Source organism: Canis lupus, chromosome 21 (assembly GCF_003254725.2).
Source record: "Canis lupus dingo isolate Sandy chromosome 21, ASM325472v2, whole genome shotgun sequence".
In the NCBI taxonomy this organism is placed as follows: domain Eukaryota; kingdom Metazoa; phylum Chordata; class Mammalia; order Carnivora; family Canidae; genus Canis; species Canis lupus.
In genome coordinates, this window is record NC_064263.1 from 18,546,856 (window position 1) to 18,567,509 (window position 20,654).

The window sequence follows — 20,654 nt, forward strand, 5'->3', positions numbered from 1 at the left end:
AATAATGCCAGTGAAAGTGCTTTTTAAACTGAGAAGTTCTCCACCATAGGCAGGCAATGATGGAGCCATTCATCGTTATCATTATTATTTGTCCTGGATTTCTCCAGATCTGTCTTAAAATTACAAGCTTACACTCCAGCATAGGAACCAATCCTAATACTTTCCTGTGGACCAAGACATGGATTCTAAATAGTACATCGAATGCCAATTTCATGTCAACTTCAAATTTTCTACCCCCTGTTAAAATTCTGTATTATATTTTTTTCTGCCTCTTTGAAGACTCAGTAGCATGATGTGACTCTAACTTCTTCTATCATTATGAGAAAAGATAGATGACTTAATAACATCTTCAGTAAATCAGTATTGGCTGTAGTATATCATCCAATCTTACCCTTGGAAATGGGGTCATTTCCTGGGGGAAGAATACATGAGGATTTGTCCGGTTTGCTTTTAAATGATTCAAAGGCTTATTCTGAATAAATCTCTCTGGAGAAAACCAGTTTGAAATCCCACTACCAATAGCTGGATTTGCTGTTATTTTTCTAAGAAATATCCACTTACTAATAATAGATGCAATACCACAGAATTTTGAAGAATGACTAGGGAATTCCTGTTGTTATCGCTCAGTTTTTATAATCTTCAAATCTCTGGTTTTCTGTCTGTCATATTCTCAGTGGCTGGGTCAGTCACTGCTGCTTACAAATGGCCTAAGCTCTTCGTAAAGCCCTAGGGTGCCTGCACTACTTTTGAGCTACCATCAACTTTCTTCTACAAAAGCATATGCTGCTTAAGTCCCCACAAGCATTAGACCATGACCAAAACCTCAGAGAGATGGTACAACTTTCCTTCCATGAAATAAATTTTATGAGTGCTATCTCCCCAAATATTCTACTAAAGAATACTACTCTGCTCTCTTCCACAGTTTCCATGTAGAAGTATACATTTTTGCCTTGTAACTATGAAAATAATTATTACCAGTATCATTTTTGTGAATAGCACATTTGCCATGCACTGTTACATGATCTATGCACATTATCTCTATTTTCATAGTAATTATTATCTGCATCTACAGATGAAGAAAATGAGACTTACAGAGGTAAAATAACTCACCCTAGGTCTCAAAGTTAGTAAGTGGGAAACAGGTCTTTGAAAGTGGGTCTCTCTGGCCTTTTCTTCATTATATCACACAGATACTAGAAATCTCATTTTTATTTCACTATGCTTAAGGAAGAACTGTCACGAGATAGGGGACTTTTGGTGCCATTTGAGAGGAAGTATGTTTTACGGAGAATTTGGAAAAAAAGATAAATATTACAATTATCCATCCTTTGTCAGCATATGTGATTGTCTTTGGAGTTGACATGTAAAATTGAATTAGTCATGACTTTTGCCCTTAAGAAGTTCATAGTCTAGTTGAGGACGGCAGGATCACATATTCTCACTAAACTATTTGTGTTAGTCAACAGAAACTAACTGCTATTACAAATTACTCTTCTAACCCCAAGACCGAATGAAATAAAAATTTATGTGTCAAATCATAGTCAATGTAGTTGTTGGATGGGGTAAAAGGCTCTAATCAGGCCTTTAAGTGCCCAGCCCTCTTCCATTTTGTGACTTCACTCTTATGTAGATCCTTAGACTCATCTCCATTCACCCACTGACTGAAGAGTAAGACCTGAAGAATAAGATTTTGTTTAAGGAGTTTGTCTATGTTAAGACAGGACTAGAAGTGGTCAATATCACTTCTGTTCATATTACATTGGCCAGAATGTCCTCACATGATTATATCTAGATGCGAGGGTAGCCAAGAAATACAATCTAGCTATGTGGACAGGAAGACGAGGATATGAATATTGGTGAGCATCAGTAATCTCTATCGCATCCTTCAATAGTCTATAAGAATAGTCTGTAATAAGGGTAATTAAAAATGAGTGTTAGGCTTTCTGTGCTGATGGTGCTCTCACAAACATAGTGAACATTCATAAAACCTGCCAGACTTTCTGCAGGAAGTGTGGCAAGCCTTAACCCCACAAAGTGATGCAGTACAAGAAAGGCAAAGATTCTCTTTTTTTCCCAGGGAAGTGGCATTATGACAGGAAGCAGACTGGCTGTGGTGGGCTGACTAAGCCAATTTTCCGGAAAAAGACTAAAGCTAAAGGGAAGATTGTGAGGAGGCTTGAATGTGTTGAGAACAACTACAAATCTGAGAGAAAATGGCTTGGCTATTAAGAGAGGCAAGCATTGTGAACTGGGAGGGGATAAGAAGAGAAAGGGCCAAGGTATCCAGTTCTAAGGTTCATATTTTGTTATAAGATGAAGACAACAAAATCTTGAGGTTATGTTCAGTTCATTTGGCTTCACTTGGTCTTTTAAGAGGGAAATAAACTAGTACCATCAATAAAATTCCCCTTGTGGGGCAATTTTTGCTTAAAAAAATAAAAATGAATATTAGTTGACTAACAGTAGAGGACATAAAGGTAACTTGCCAGGGGGAGGGGGAGCATTCACTCATTTATTGAATGGGTAATTTTGTAGGTACCAGGACTGTATGACTGAAAAAGATAGGGTCCACTGTTCTGGGATTGGCATTCTGGCAGAAGGGGATACTACATAAACAAATAAGCAAGAAAATATGAGTTGGAGATACCTATGAAGGAAGTAAAACGGAGTAATGTGATAGAATGTCTGAAGGGCTACTTTGGCCTGGATGGTTTGGGAGAAATACATGCAAAGATGGAGGTGAAGAGTAGATAAGGGCAGATTCAGAGCAATCAGTTGTGACAGTAATATAGTATATGGGACTTAGAGAGGGGCGAGAGGACATGTGACTACATAGGTAGGTTAGGACTAGATCTTAAAGATGTGGTTAAAGTTTACTTTTTGTGTTTTTGTTTTAATTTATCCTCTAGTCAACAGGAATCCATTACTCTAGGGAGAAACATAAGAAGAGTTTCAACAACATTGATAGTTTTAAAGCAGTTGGATTGGAGGAGTTAAGATTGGAGGAGTAAAGATTAGGAGGAAGGCCAAGCTAATAAATAAGAAGTGCTGAAATGCTGAGCTGAGGACGAAGAAATGTGGGTTCTGAAAGAGGGGGTGATTACAGAGACATTTCTGGGATAAAATAGGCAAGACTTATTGACCAACAATCTGAGTGATAAAGAAGACTGAGAAATCAATACCTTTTAGATTTCTAGTTTGAGCAATACTGCTCTTATTAACTAGATAAGCAATGCAAAGGGTTGGAGGGAACTGGTGGGGATGCAGCAGAGGAAATGTGTTTACCTTTTACTCTTATCATGTCCTTATCTATTTTACATAGGGGTTAAAAATTCTTGAGACCATTGCAACTAAAAATCCATGTCCAATTTTTATTTAGGTTTTCTGTCTAGTAACTTCTAGTACTTTTGTCATTCTATTGTGTCCTGGAGGAAAAGATGGGACAAAAGTAATTGTACAGTATTTACTGTGTGTTTTGTATACTTTGCATACAATCTCTCATTTTATTGTCATAATAAACCTGTTAAGTTGGTGATAGGTCCTTTTTTTAAGAAATGGGGAAACTGGGATCCCTGGGTGACTCAGTGGTTTAGCGCCTACCTTTGGCCCAGGGCACGATCCTGGAGTCCCGGGATCGAGTCCCACGTTGGGCTCCCGGCATGGAGCCTGCTTCTCCCTCCTCCTGTGTCTCTGCCTCTCTCTCTCTCTCTCTGTCTATCATGAATAAATAAATAAATAAATCTTAAAAAAAAAAAAAAGAAATGGGGAAACTGAGGGGTGCCTGGGAGGCTCAGTCAGTTAAATGTTCAACTCTTGGTTTTGGCTAAGGTCATGATCTCAGAGTTGTGAGACAGAGCCTGCTGTTGGATTCTGGAACCCTGCTTAAAATTCTCTCTCCCTCTACTTCTGCCCCTCTCCATATATATATATATATATATATATATATATGAAAAACAGTGGCTGCTATTTTAAATAAAGTTCTGTGATGTTAGTTTTATGTACCAACTCAAGTTGGTCATGGGATGCCCAGATATTGAGTTAAACAAATCTGGATGTGTCTATGAGTGTAGTTTTGAGTGAGAATTTGAATTGTTAGGCTGAATAAAGGAGAGTGCCTTCCACCATGTGGGTGGGCCTCATCCAATCCATTGGAGGCTTCAATAAAACAAAAATGGTGGAGTAAAGGAGAATCCACTCTTTCTGCTGGCCTTCAAGCTGAAATATCAGTTTTCTCTTGCTTCTAGTCTCAGATTTAAGCATCATCAGCTCTTCTGCTTCTCAGACCTTCAGACTCAGTCTGGAACTATATTTAGCTCTCCTGGGTCTTCAGCTTTCTCACTGAAGACCTTGGAACTTTGCAGTCTCTACAATTGCATGAATCAATTCTTATAATAAATCAGATTCTCTCTCCATATATGTATATAAATATATATATGGATATATATCTTCATATATATAATATACACATTATCACACACATGTGCATATATACATATGTATATATATCCATTACACACACATACACATAGACAGTAACAGACAGGGAGAGAGAGATTGGTTTTGTTTCTTTGGAGAACTCTAATATAGGTGGTGAAGCAAGAAACTAGAATGAAATGCAAGAGTAAGCCCCATGAAAATTAAGGGAGAAATATTCCAAGCAGGCAGAACAGCAATTACGATGGCCCTGAGGTGGGAAGAACAGCAGGGATGCCACTGTAGCTGGAGTGGATTTAACAAAGGGAACAACTATTAGAGTAGCACTTTGTGGCCATTCTTGTAGAATGTTATTGCCCTAATAAGGATGATAATTTTATTTTATTCTAGGTGGAATTGGCAGCCACTAGAAAGTCTTTGGTAGCTTATTCTCAAGTGGTTGAGGAAAAGACTCATAATAATGGGTATATAATACACACACCCACCACATACATACACACACACACATGCACACACAGAGGGAGAGAGAATAAAAAGGAAGAGAAGGGAAGGAAAGAGAAGAGAAAACAGGAAAAAGTCAATAAAATGTTAACAGTTGAAACTGGTTTTATGTTAGGGGACTGCGTATTGTACTTACAACTTTTCTGTGTACTGTACTTACAACTTTTTTGTACTTTTGCATTATTTTGAAACAAAATATTAAAATATTTTTTAAATTGTGGCTCATTTGGACACTCATATCTTTAAAGTCAGAAAAAATTGACTTCAATTCCCACTTACAGATGGGTAACTACACAAGTTACTTAATTTCTTAGCATCTCCATTTTTTTCTTAATCTTCTAATAGCCACATACTTCGATCATTTTTTTGTGAGAATTCAATGTAATATATAGAGAGACTACCTGGGCCCATAGTAGACATTCAGTGAACAACGGCTATTATTACAATGGAAAATAGTTTGTGCATATTACCAGAGGAATTTGCACTTTTTTTTTTTCCCAGATAATGATATCCATGGATAGCAACTAAAATATGAAGCATGCCTTTTTTGGGTGTAATTTCAAGGATCTGAGTAGTGACATAGGGAGAATTTGGGGATTTGACCACGAATCTATTAAGTATTGTCTATGTTACAGAAATAGTGCTTGGGATCAGAGATTCAGAGACAAAGAAAACACTTTTAATCCAAAAAGATTTTTCCAGTCTAGTGAATTAGAGAGATAAGAAACAAGTTAATTAAAATAAATAAATAAATAAATAAATAAAAAGGAAACAAGTTAATTGTTCTAGTGTGAAATAAGGTATGACAGAGGTAAACACAAGGTGCTATGAGAGCAAAATCAGTACCCACCTAACTTATTTGCTGATAATGGTGACAATATAGATAAATAATATGAATTTACCAAGAAAACAGACATTTGCAAGGCATTTTATAACCCAAACTTTTGTCGTTAATTCTGACATTAAAATTTATTTTCCCCATGTCCACTAAATGTGAATTATTTTATGTATTTATTTAGTTTTGCTTTCTCTAGTTGTTTTTTTTTTTTTTTTCTTATCTTCTTATAGGTACAAAGAATTCTCTTGTCATCTTAACTGCCAATTAAGATCGAGGTCATTGTTTCAGAAGTGCTTAAAATATCTGTTTTGCAAACTAAATTTCTATTCCTTCTTTTTTTCTGAACATGACTTAAAATGCTTCCTTGTCCAGTGTGGTTTGTTTTCTCCTTTGCTAATTGTTTATTTCCACCATCCAGCCATTCAAATATCCATTCACCTGTTTGTGTTGTCTTATTCCAAGAAGATTTGATAGATCTTGCTTTATGTGAGATACTTGGCTTTTCAGATCTTAAAAGACATGAGTAGAAAGAGTTGCTGATTTTAATTTTAGAAAATGGGTCATGTCTTATATGTCCTTCATAAGTGTCATCTGCAGAGATTTTGTAATCACTCTAACAAGACTGCCAGTGCTCTAGACCTTTCTGGACTCCACTCTCAAAACTGCCATGAATATTTCTTTAGCCTCTACCGACAACGAGAACCAGAGAATCGGTTTGTTGTTTATGGAATTTTACTCTATGTTTTTTCATGAACTGACTAATCACTAATTTAATATTAGAAAGGACTATAGTAGTAATGGTAGATGACCTTCTCTGTCATATTCTCACAACCTATTGCCCATAACAAACTTGACACGATGGTCACTTGCTACTAGTATAAGACCTCACATGGGTGCCCCTTCAAATGTATATGGGCCTAATTTCTGTGATATCTGTCCATATGTTTATATATATATAACTGGATATATATATATATATATATATATATATATATATATATATATGCCGAGTAGTTTCTGCCCACCATCATAAACTTGTCCTATAAAACTGCATGCATTACATATAATTTCTTTTATAGGATAGTCATTCAAACAGCATACTCCCAATTCCAATAACCTTCATTATATTTGAGTTTTTAAATCTATGTTAAATATCTCTTATGACATGGTTTCAAGGTTTTTATTACCTATTTGTTCCTTGCCTTCCTCTGAATGCTTTCCAGATTATCAGTGACCCTTTTTAATAACATAGAATCCCCTTTAGTTATGACTCTTAAAATTGAATACAATTGATATGGATGAAACTGGATGTTGAGTGAAAAAAGTCAATCAGAGAAAGACAATTATCATATGGTTTGACTCACATATGGAATATAAAAAATAGTAAAAGGGAGACAATAAGGGAAGGCGGGGGGAACTGAGTGGGGAAAAGTTAGAGAGGAAGACAAACCATGAGATACTCCTAACTCTGGGAAACAAACAAAGGGTTGTAGTTGAGGAGGTGAGTGGGGGATAGTGTAACTGGGTGACGGGCATTAAGGAGGGAACATGCTGTGATGAACACTGGGTGTTATACTATATGCTGGCAAACTGAATTCGTTTAGAGATTTTATTTATTTATTCATGAGAGATACAGAGAGAGAGGCAGAGACATAAACAAAGGGAGAAGCAGGCTTCTTGCAGGGAGCCTGATGTGGGACTTGATCCCCGGACCTGGGGTTCACACCCTGACCCAAAGGCAGATGCTCAACTGCTGAGTCACCCAGGTATCCCAGCAAATTGAATTTAAATTAAAAAGAAAAAAAAAAAAAAAACCTGAATACAATCATTGAATTAGTTTCCTACCAATATTGAATAAAGTAAGAGTAACACCTATCTTGATTTGAACTCTGTGTTTTAGAATCAAATTATTAATGAACAGAAATATGGTGGTGAGTCATGTTGTAAATGCAAGTTTCCTTAGAAACCCGTCAAATATATATATATATATCCAGTAAATTAATATTTTTTCACATATTGATTTTACTTAAATTGAGGAAAATCTGTCTAGTTTTTATTTTGAAGACTGAAATTTGTCTGCCTCCTCTCTCTCCAAGGTAGGCGCTTTCAAATCAATTAAAGCACAGAATCAAATTAATATAAAGAAAATAAGACTTTTGTTGATATATCATGTTCATACATGTTAAAATGCTGTAGACGCTTTTCATTTCAGTAAATGTAACATGTATTTAATATTATTACAGCTTCTTTAGTGAATAGAAAGATTGATTCTCCATACTTTTCTTCATAATGACATTTATATACTTCATGTTTAGTTAAAAATTTTAAGAAACCGTCAACCATCACCTTTAATAACCATTTATTATGCCAGATTAATTTACTATTTTTCCCAGTCTCCTTTACTGTGTGTCCTTTCACTAAATATTGTATTATGGCAAGTATCATTTCTAGATTTTGAGGAGATATGAATGCTCTTTCATGTTTATAACAATGGCCATCAGCAATCTACAAATACCATCAAACTATCTGAATCAAATGTCTCTATTAGTCTTGAAGTTTTTTTTTAATAAGTCAATAGATCAAAACTATTTCCAGGATTACAACAGTTACCTTGTCGAAAATTACCTACAGAATTACTGTCCTTTCTGAGTGACACCTCTCTCTCTTTAATTCATCCTCTCATTTACTGATTGATTTTTAAAAATTTAGTGATACTGGGCTTTTTATGAATATCCTCCAAAATCTAAAGGAAAAAATAATATTGGTGATAGTAATAATAATGATATATATATATATATACATATATATATTATCAAGAGCTTACTATAAATCAGCTACTATGCTAGACACTTTGCCTACATAATTTCTGATCCTCAAGACAGCTCTACAAAATAGGTATTGGAATGCCCATTATACATATCAAGAAAATGAGACCCACGGTAACCCATATAGTAAGTGATTGAGATAAAATTTTATTCTGTGACATGTCTATTGTGTATTTGAGGGCTCATAATTCATTCTGTAAATATGCCCTGAGTGCCCCCTTATGTCTCAGGTACTGTTCAGACACTAGAAGTAGAACAATGAATAACAACGGTCCACACATTTAAGAACTTAAACTTTTGCAGTGATTTGAGTAAGATGGTCAGGCAATCAAGTGAATAAATGGACACAACATAGGGCTTGATCTCATGACCCTGAGTTCATGACTGGCGCTGAAATTAAGAGTGAGATGCTTGACCACTGAGCTACTTGGGTGTCCTGGTAAAGGTTGTTCTTTATCAGATTTTCTCTCTCAACTACTTTTGTAAACAATAAACCTTTGACAATTAGGTAATGAAAATAAGCCATATTGGGCATTTATTGAGGATCAGATATAATTCTAAGTGTTTCACATATATAATTTCACTTAATTCATGCAGTAAGCCTATGAGGTTCTGTCATTAATTACATTTATCTGATGAAGAAACAGAAGCAGAGAGATTGTGTAACTTGTCCAAAGTCGAATTAATAAATAGAAATACCATATTTTAACCTAGGAGTCTGATTCCAGAACCTGGGTTTGAAACTACTGTGCCATACTTCCTTCATGGCAGAGTAATAGCTACTGAGTCAGTACACCATAGTTTACAGATCTACAACCATAGTCTGAATTTGTCTGCTGATTTCCCAAAACCCATGCTACCACTATCTATGCTCAATATCTGTGGTTGGATACTCTTTACATTCAATCTGTATAATAATTATGATGACAGTAATGAAATTAAAATGATTACTCTTTATTGCCCTTCTACTTTGTTTCAAGTTCTGTAGTAGGTGCTATTCCTAAATATGTTGTGATTTCCGCCTCCCCTTTAATTTAGTTTCTACAATTACCTGGAAAGGTAGTTGTTATCATTCCCACTTGACATCCAAAGAATCTGAAACGAGAAGATTTTAAGCAACTTATTACCCAACCAACAAATGGTAGATTTAAAGTCTATGTTTAATTTATGCACGGAAACATCATTTATAATCTATCTATTCAAAATAACTCCTCAATTTAACTATCCTGTTTCTATTTTTCTAGTAATAAAAAATAAATAGAATAGTGATTCTGCTACTCAGAAATCCACTAATGCTTGCTTTTTCTTTCTTAGTGGCACAGATATTTATTCCTAGCTCAGGTCATTTTTAACCTGCAATATTTTTCACATGGGAATGAATATATCTCCTTGCTTCCCTTCTTCACAGCCATGTACCCAGTGAAGGATCTAGTTACGTGTTGTCTGTTTTCTCTAATAGCTTCTGACTGATGTCTACATCTGATTCCCTTGCCTCCTCTTCAAATACCATCCTTTGATTTACTCATAAGTTTATTTTCCTAAAGTATAAATTCTGTTTTTCACTTCACACTTAAAGAAGTACTAGGGTTTATTTGACATATTTCTCTGATCAGATGACTAGCCAAATTAGACTTATCAAGTTAGGTCAATAAATGTCATTGGTCTTTTTTACCAGTTTTATTCTTTTTTTTTTTTTAAATTCCTACATCCTTTGTGCTGAACTTTTATATTTGTTGTTATCTCATATATCTGGAATCCTGTGAGATCAGAATGTGCCAATTATTATTGCTGCTTATATTGACAGTTATATCAGAGTGGTGCTTATGGTGATAATGATTAATAGATGACTTGTTTTAAGCACGATGTTATATACATACATTATACAAGATGTCTTTTCATAGTCAAAACATCCAATAAGCCATAAACTTAAAGAGAGGTTAATTACTCATGGTTTAAAAACAAAACAAAACAAACAAACAAAACGGAATGGTATTCCGCATAGTTCCAAATCCAAATTTTTTTATTTCAAATCTTCTCTTCTCCAGTTAAGGACTTCCCTGTATAATCTCAGAGGGAGGTGATATTTGACAGCCATCTATTCATAATGACCAGAGGCAGTTCAGTTAATGGTTGGAATTCTCATCCACTGAGATGGAAGCAAAATTTATTTCCAGGAAATAATACCAAGCATTATGTCTGAAGAGCCACAAGAAGAATGGCTAAACATCTTCACAAGTCTAATTATGGGCACTATTCTACTACTTTGCGTGTATTAATTCACACTCCCAGGATCCTTGAGTGGCTCAGCAGTTTAGTACCTGCCTTTGGCCAGGGCCTGATCCTGGAAACCCAGGATCGAGTCCCACATCGGGCTCCCTGCATGGAGCCTGCTTCTCCCTCTGTCTGTGTCTTTGCCTCTCCCTCTCTCTCTCCCACTGTGTTTCTCATGAATAAATAAATAAAATCTTAAAAAAAAAATTCACACTCCCCCAAATAAGTCTATAAAATAGGTGCTACTATTATCCTCATTTTATGGATGAAGAAAATGAAACAGGGAAAGATGATGTAATTTACCCAGGATTTGGTCCCAGGTGGTCTGGGTCCAGAGTTCACTCTCATGATCACTACAATATACTGCCCTTTATCTAAGTTAGTATGAAAAAGGGATCCCTGTGGGGATGCAAAATATTTAGTTTTCAGGCTCCTTCTTATACTCCTAATTCATAAAGCTATGCCTAATCCCCTAAACAGAATATAATTTCCTTCCTTTGATCTCTCACTGAACTTTCTTTCTTGCAGTTCTTATGGCCAACACACAACCTTCTATCAAGGGAGAGAAAAGTAAACTGTGAGAGTAACACAGTGGCCCAAAGCACAGGGGCTAAAGAGAGGAAGATAACACGAACACAAATCATGGAGGTATTAAAAAATGTGGAGAGCCTTTTCCTAGTGGTTAAAAACAGATATGATTTTGCCACTCTGCAGATTAAAGTTAGGTATACAGGTAGGCAGGTGTGTTGTGGTTCTGTATCATCAATTTTTTGGTCACTAAGAATGTCACTAGACATGTGACTGAACTAATATCAAAGTTTTCAAGGTCCCAATTAAACAAGTCCCAGTAGAGCTCAAATAATATAAGGAAACCAGGGAATTAGTGAATTCAAAGGATACACGAACTGAGCTAATGAATTCAGTAAAGTTGCAGGATATAAAACTAATATGCAGGAATTGGTTGTGTTTCTGTACACTAATAACCACGTAACAGAAAGATAAAATAAGAAAACAGTTCCATTTACAATGATGTGGATGGAGCTAGAGTATATTATGCTATGCAAAATAAGTCAGCCAGAGAAAGACAAATGCCATATGATTTCACTCATATGTGGAATTTAAGAAACAAAGTGAAGAAGATGGACATAGGGGAAGGGAAACAAAGAAGGAAGCAAACCATAAGAGACTCTTACTGTAAAGAACAAACTGAGGGTTGCTGGACTTGGGAGGTGGGTACGGAGATGGGTTAAGTGAATGATGGGTAGTAAGGAGGGCCATTGTTGTGATGAACACTGGGTGTTATACGTAAGTGATGAATCACTAAATTCTACTCCTGAACAAATATTACACTATATGTTAACTAACTAGAATTTAAATAAAAACTTGAAATAAAAGAAAAAAGAAAGAAAACAATTCCATTTATAATTGTACCAAAAAGAAAAAAAAAAACACCTTGGAATAAACTTAACCAAGGAGATAAAAAACCTGTACTCTAAAGACAATAAAACACTAATAAAGAAATTGAAGATGACAAAATGAAATGGAAAGACATTCTAAGCTCTTGAATAGGAACAATGGATATTGTTAGAATGTTCATAGTATCCAAAGCAATCTACAGATTTAGTGCAATCCCTATCAGAATGCCAGCAGCATTTTTCATAGAACTGGAACAAGAAATGGAATGAGTAATTCCCAGGAATGAAAGGTACAGCATAAGAAATATAGTCAATGGTACTGTCATTGCATTGTATAGTGACAGATGGTAAGTATGCTTGTGGTGAGAACAGTATATAGACTTGTCAAATCACTATGTTGTACACACAAAACTAATGTAACATTGTGTGTCAACTATACTTCAATTTAAAAATAAATACATAATATCACAAAAACAATAAAAAAAGAAAAAGGGAAATGCAGATGTTTCCAAGAAACTGGAAAAGAAGGAAACATTCTCTCTAGAACTTCCAGAAGGAACATAGTATTTCTGACAGCTTGATTTTAGCCCTGTGAGACCCATTTTAGATTCTGGCCTCTAGAACTGTAAAATAATAAATTTGTAGTGTTTTAAGTCACCAGTTTGTGGCAAATTGCTACAACAGCATTTGGAAACTTATATGATATCTGATCTGATTTTCCCTGTAAGCCCCTACCAAATATTTAGTTAGGAAAAATAAAATAAAATAAAATAAAATAAAATAAAATAAAATAAAATAAAATAAAATAAAATAAAATAAAATAAAATAAAATAAAATAAAATAAAAAATAAATAAATAAATAAATAAATAAATAAATAGATAGATACAAACAAGAGATATAAATAAGAGATTTTAATTCTGATTGAAATTCACCTAATATAAATTTTAAAATGATATTTGGAGTCATTATAAAGGATTCTAATGGAAAAGAAATGGCAAGTCTCTCAAATTTTTCCCTTTCCCATGTTCTTCTCCCTAAGACAACAACCATAGATTTAGCTTAGGAAATCTTCAGATTCAAATGTACAGTTATCACAAAATTAAATATTAAGCAAGGATTTAGTTGAAAGGTGAAATAGATGTGAAGGTGATTAAGAGGTACAAATTTCCAGTTATAAAGTAAATAGGTCATGGGATCAAAAATTACATCAGAGAGAATATTGTCAATAATACTATAATAACTTTGTATGGTGACAGATGGTAACTACACTTACGGTGATGAGCATTTCATAGTGTATATAACTGTCGAATCACTATGTAATACACATGAAACTAATACAGTATTGTTTGTGAACTATACTTCAATTAAAAATAAATGTTAAAAGGTTGACACATTTGGCCGTTAAGTCCTCCAAATAATGTACTTCTGAATTTCTTTTGGCCCTGGTCTCATGGTGACAGGATGGTTGGCAGACTCTCAAAAGGAAAAATGGGCATGGGGATGAAATGGAATGGTAGTCATATGACTCTTGTATCAGGAAAAGCAGCAGGTTTTCTAGAAAATACCACCATTGGTCATCACTTGGAACTGTGTCCATTTCTATCTGGAAAAAAGAAAACTGGGGAAGGCATAAGGAACTTGAGGGCAAAATGGGGGTACTCATGTGAAATCATAGCAGAAGGGAGCCTCAGGGCACCTAGGTGCAGGGCCTGCTAGTCGCTGGCCAGATGACCATGGTCCATGCCTTTCTGGCTGGCCTTTACCACTGAAACCCAGGCAGGTGTACTTCATTGTCTGGTTTCTTCTTTGGTAGACCAAACTGTGACCCACATGTGCAATGCTTCTATTAAAAACTGCCCTTGGAGTACTAGAGTCTTTGCCACCAGGCACAAAGCTGAAGTATCCTGGGTGGCCTGCAATTGCAGGATTAGGACACTCATCACTCACCTTGGAGCTGGGCAACTGAATAATTTATAATGTAGAGCTTCTTCTCTATTGGATCCAGCTGAAGCATTCTGTGTTTTAAGGAGTAATTATGTTACTTAAAATGATTGTTTTTTGTTTGTTTGTTTTGGTAATCAGTTAAGTGTGGACACAGAATTACACCATGGGGAGGTATATGGAATTGAAAAGGGTTTATTATACTGCGCCACACTGGCCTCAGGTTGGGCCTGTAGTCCTCATATCAGCAAAACTCCCTGAGGGAGGCTCAGGAAAGGTAAATATTAGGGCTCCAGTTTCCCTGATCACCTGTGCAGCCCAGTTAATGTGATTGCACCTGGGTTGGTGGACAGGGGGTAGGCAAGACATGACTGTCCAGATTCCATATAGATAGTGGGAGTAGAGCCTGGATCTATCCTTGATAGTCTACCTAGGCCAGTCAAAAGCCCAAAGGGGCAATTCAAGACAAGGAGATGAGACTGTCTTGTTTTTTACACTCAGCCTAGACTCCTTCCTGCTAGCTAGAAAAAGTGTGGATTTATATTTTACTTTCTCTGTGCCATATTCACTTTCTAGCATCAAAACGCTAATATGTTCAGCTTTGCTACCATGAGCCAAAGTGGTATATTTTCTATAATAATTTAGAGGCTGGATTTCCAGAGTAATTTAATGGTTTTATCTTGGATATATTAAAAGAATTTAGGAAAAAAAAAAAAGTCTCTCAGTCTCTCATAGTCAAAGCCATTTTGCATGTCAAAGGAGGTTCTCTCATTCTTCTCTTAAATTTTGTTGACATTAAAGCAAAAACACAAGTGAAAGCAAAACACTAAAATAAAAAGAATCTTCCTATCAGCTTTAGTACACTATATTTCAAATATTGCTGTTTTAGAAAGATCTGCCATTTCAAATTATATTCCTTTTTTGCCACTTTTTTTGGTTATGTTGTCAAGGCTGTGAAAAAGAAGGCCCAGATCTCTCTGAAGTTATCTGAATTATAGTATCAGTATAAGCAACCTGATGGTATTTGGAAGAAAAAAAGGTCAAAAAATAAAATTTTGTAGATCTGTTTTGAAACCCCAAGTTTTCCCAAATAAGAAGCATCTTCCTTTTTTAAAATAACTGCATCTATAGACAAACATATTATAGACTAAGTAAATGTTTTAATATGTCCTTTTTTTTACTACAGAATTGAAAAATGGGTCAGCATGAAGTAAAACTAGTTGTACCATTTTTTTTTTCTCTTTCCAGAACCCCACAGTACAGGAGAAAAAAAAAAATAAGAAAGCGTGACTTTGTCAAAGACTGTCCATATGACACCTCATGTTTAGGCTTAGAATAAAGATTACTCAGAAGCACAAAGCTATTTTTTCCCTTTCATTTTCCTGTCTTCAAAGGCAGCCTCGGAACTATCAGAAGTGTGAAAAGTTCATGCTTATCAAAGAACATTCATGACAATTACTGAAAAAAATTTTTTCAGAAATTAAAACAAAATGATTTTTCTTTCCCCATTTTCCCCCAACTGACAATCATGTGTGACAGTTATCCATGTCAAAAAATATTTTCTCACCAGAAAGAAAACTGGTGAAGAGGGTCTGTCAGTTTCCCTTCGTTTCCTATTTATAGTTATGAGAGAAAAATGATTTATGATTACTATAATTATATCTCTCCTTAGGAGAGCTGTACTAATTATGTAATTTTTTTCGCCATTTTTCTTTTTACAAGCTCTTAGTTAATCTAAATTGAAGTGTATTTAGCAATTTTGTACCCGGTTACTTTTCAAACCTCTGTGTGGGTCGCAAATTGAATGGCCTAGGATCACTTAACACATTAAATCTGTTCATCGTGGGCATAAAACTCCTAGGCCTACACATTCACAACTGTGATATAAAGAATTTCTCTCAATAGATAGGATCTTCATAGATGTTTTGAGAGAGTCTGCAGGAAATGAGTTTTGGGCAAAATGTTTTATAATCTGCAGTTAACCATTATGGCAATGAACCTTAGGAGTCAGCCTAGAATGTGTTAGACGACAATATTACCAGCAACTTATCACTTTCATTTTATGTCTTTATATCGTATTTGTAACTCTGGGTTTCTCTATTGTCTTGTGCATACTCATTTTTTCTTTTCTTCTCTTTCCTTCCTTCTTTCCTTCTTGCCTGCCTTCTTTCCTTCCTTTCTTCTTTCCTTCCTTCCTTCCTTCTTTCCTTTCTTTAATGATTGTATTGTTATTGGTTCCTCTACTGCAAAAACTGGTAGTGACCATAGAGATAATAGAATACTGTTTTGAATTTTACATTTCTTTGAAATTTCTGTGTATTAGTTTTAAAGAATTTTTTTTAAGTACTACTTTTTAAAGATAGTTCTATTTAGATAGCATCAGAGCTGTTGCATCTAGAAACTGAAAATTTTTAGTGCGGTAGATAACATTGGGGTTGGAAATATAATTCCATTCCATCCCCTAAACAAATACCTCTAAAGATAAGAAATAGCCCTTATTGAAGAAACTGAATTCATGTTTTCTAAATGCTGTCCATTACCTAGCATTTAAATAATTTTATATTCTCAGAAAACATTTAAGTGCTTTCTTTGTCATCCTATGAATCTTCTGAACCGTGATGTGGGTACAGCTATTTTCACTTTAAATATGAGGAACCTGAGGCTCAGTGCAGTGATGAGTGGGCTTCCCAGGAGCTAGGCAGCTATTAAATGGAAGAAGCATTTCCGCTGACATCTCTTTGCCTCTGTAACATTCAGGCTCTTCATTTTCATCCTTCTAAAATCCATACAAAGTTGGTATTATTACCTATTTACAAATTAGAAAAGTAGATATAGAGAGATTAAGTCAAATGCCAGCAAAAAACAGAACCAATACATATAGGTTCCTTTTTCCAGTAAAGGACAGTTACCCTCAATATAGTATACCAGGGGGAAAAAATGCTCATGTGCATTCTAAAAAAGAAGAATAAGAATAAGAATAAGAAGAAAGAAGGAAAGAAAGAAAGAAAGAAAGAAAGAAAGAAAGAAAGAAGAAAGAAAGAAAGAAAGAAAGAAAGAAAAGAAAAGAAAAAAGAAAAGAAAAGAAAAAGAAAGAAAAGAAAAGAAAGAAAAGAAAAGAAAAGAAAAGAAAAGAAAAGAAAAGAAAAGAAAAGAAAAGAAACCATATGAAAAAAAAGAACTGTACCTCATGCAGAGACCCAAGATTGTATTTAATTTAATGAATGGTTAAAAGAAAGGAGATGCTGGGGAGAACTTGCATTATTACAAATAAAGGAATTGTTTAGTTTGCTTAAAGGAAACAAAACAAAATGAAACAAAACAAGAAAAAACAAGGGTTAGGTGCACAGCAAGGTCCAGCTGTTGTTAAACAATAGCTAAAGAAAGTTGATTCCTCATGTTATCTAAACTACCGTCACCTTGACTGATTCATTTGAAAATAACAAAATCACATGCTCAGGAATATATTCATTCATATGAATTCCATGTTGAAAAGTATTTGTCCTGGGCAGCCCGGGTGGCTCAGCGGTTTAGCTCTGCCTTCAGCCCAGGGCCTGATCCTGGAGGCCTGGGATCGAGTCCCACTTCAGGCTCCCGCATGAGGCCTGCTTCTCCCTCTGCCTGTGTCTCTGCCTCTCTCTCTGTGTCTCTCATGAATAAATAAGTAAAGAAAAAATCTTGAAAAGTATTTACCCTATCACAATATTTCATGCTAACAAACAATGTTAAAATAAGCAAGTTTGTCTTTTTTCTGGCTTTTACACCACCTTTCTCTGTTGTTATTTTTTCTTTTTTTTAATATTTTATTTATTTATTTGTGAGAGACACACAGAGAGAGAGGCAGAAACACCGGCAGAGGGAGAAGCAGGCACCATGCAAGGAACCGATGTGGGACTCCAGGACCACGCCTGGAGCTGAAGGCAGGTGCTTTAACCGCTGAGCCACGCAGGCATCCCTCCCTGTTGTTATTTGTATTGGCTTTTGACCTTGTGGATCCCACCAAATGAGTGGCTTGAAGTGCTAATGTAGCTTTTAGTTGAGTTTCTGAGAATTGATAGGAAATGGAGCAGTGGGGTATTTTATGCACATCTGTCATTATATACCAAGAGCTTTATACGTAACATAATAGTTATTTCTCACATTTTTCTTATACGCCAACAATATCTCTCACATTTATTTTATATAAAGTCAACAGCAAGCAATTTATTTGGGGCAGTTTTCATAACAAATAAAAAGTGATTTTGACTATTCATGTTGGGAAAATGCAAAAGAACATTTGGTATGTTCAGAAATTCAGAAACAGAATAAGGAATTTAGTTAATAACTGGGAAATAATCCTAAGAAACTCATGGAAAAGCTACTCCTACACCTATTTGTTAACAGTTATTTAAAGCACAGGATTTAGAAAAGTAGTCATTCAACTCAATTTCACATAAATTAAGATCCCCAAATATGTAAAGCTTTATTACAGGCATTAGTGGAGTGCTCTGTCCAAAGGGACACCTGGGTGGCTTGGTGGCTGGGAGCCTGGCTTCGGCTCAGGATGCAATCCTAGGTCCAGGGATCGAATCCCACATCAGAGTTCCCTCTGAGGAGCCTGCTTCTCCCTCTGCCTATGTCTCTGCCTTTCTCTCTCAGTCTGTGTGTCTCATGAAAAAATAAATGAGTCTTTAAAATAAAGGAGGGGGGATAGAGAAGGAAGAAACATGAGAAAAACACAGGACTAATTCTCAAGTCATTTACAATCTTTTGGGGCAACAATAATATTCTTCAAAATAATTCAAACATATATCTCTTAACCTTTCTAAATTACTTTCTCATTGGTCATGTCATAGCCCCCTTTCAACAACCCTGAGAACCAGTTAAACTTGCTGTTTTTCCCGCAGCTTATGTATAAAAAGGAATGGTGATAGTGAAAGAAATTAAATGACTTGCTTGGGAGACGGCCAGATTGCAGAAGAGTAGGGTCCCCAAGTCACCTGTCCCCACCAAGTTACCTAGATAACTTTCAAATCATCCTGAAAACCTAGGAATTCGGCCTGAAATTTAGAGAACAGTGAGAAGAGTTTACGCTTCTATCAAGGTAGGAAGATGGAAAAATAAATAAATAAATAAAAAAGCATCCAAGGGTGAGGGGCCCCGAGGAGCCAGGCTAAGGCCCCGGGGCGAGCGCCCGCAGGACAGGAAAGCCCAGGCCCGGGGAAGCAGGAGCTTCACCAATCTCGGGCTCGCAGGGAGCTCGGGCAGGACGCCAGGAGGGCGGGGATGCCCTCACGCTCCCGGGTGAACTAATAGACATCTGCGCCCCGGGGAGAGCGCGCCACGCCCCGGGGCCGAGCTCCCTAAGGGGCTGCAGCGTGAGCCCCAGCAGGCGGGGAGCAGCTCGGAGGGGGCTCAGGCATCGGCTCCGCAGAGGGGGCTGCGCGGCCCCAAGAGCGCGATTCCAGCGCGTAGGTCCCGGAGCCCAAGGGGCCGAGGGACACAGCCCAGGATCCAGCACTTCCCCCGGGACAGGCAGAAGCCCGGAGTGCACAGGACAGCAAGGATGCTCCTGCTGCCGAGGCCCAGAGCGCAGATCAGCGCCCCCCCCCTCCGGAGCAACCAGACCCCTGCAGACAGACCTGCAGTAGTTACTGCAGGAGCTGACTCCAGGGCTGGAGACTTGGCAGCTGCCACTGTTGTTCCTCCTGGTGTCACCTTGTACCTGGGACTAAGCAGGGGCCTCACAGGATAAACAGCACCCACTGAGCTGTGCACGTGGCAGGGGGCTAGGCAGTTCCCCCAGGTGCACACACCTGAGAATCAGCACAGCAGCCCCCTCCCCCAGAAGACCAACTAGAAGGACGGGAAAAACAAGTTATTGACCAAGCAGCACTGGAAAGTTCCAGGGGAAGTCGAGGGATTTACAATATATAGAAACAGAGGATACTCCCCCTTGTTTTTTGTTTTCTGTTTGTTTCCCCCCCTTTCCCTCCCCCCCTTTTTTTTCTTTTCTCTTTTTACCAGTACAACTTGTTTTTGGCCACTCTGCACTGAGCAAAATGACTAGAAGGAAAACCTCACCTCAAAAGAAAGAATCAGAAACAGTCCTCTCTCCCACAGAGTTACAAAATTTGGATTACAATTCAATGTCAGAAAGCCAATTCAGAAGCACCATTATAAAGCTACTGGTGGCTCTAGAAAAAAGCATAAAGGATTCAAGAGACTTCATGACTGCAGAATTTAGAGCTAATCAGGCCGAAATTAAAAATCAATTAAATGAGATGCAATCCAAACTAGAAGTCCTAACGATGAGGGTTAACGAGCTAGAAGAACGAGTGAGTGACATAGAAGACAAGTTGATAGCAAGGAAGGAAACTGAGGAAAAAAGAGAAAAACAATGAAAGATCATAGGATAGGTTAAGGGAAATAAATGACAGTCTCAGAAGGAA

General features: G+C 36.6%; 1 protein-coding gene and 1 pseudogene across 1 annotated transcript in view; both read left to right on the forward strand.

The window, feature by feature from the left end:
• The window catches only part of TENM4 (teneurin transmembrane protein 4), a 2,722,049-nt gene that overhangs the window by 818,947 nt on the left and 1,882,448 nt on the right, over window positions 1–20,654 (forward strand). The window lies entirely within an intron of this gene.
• On the forward strand, window positions 1,847–2,293 carry LOC112641938 (60S ribosomal protein L36a-like; annotated as a pseudogene).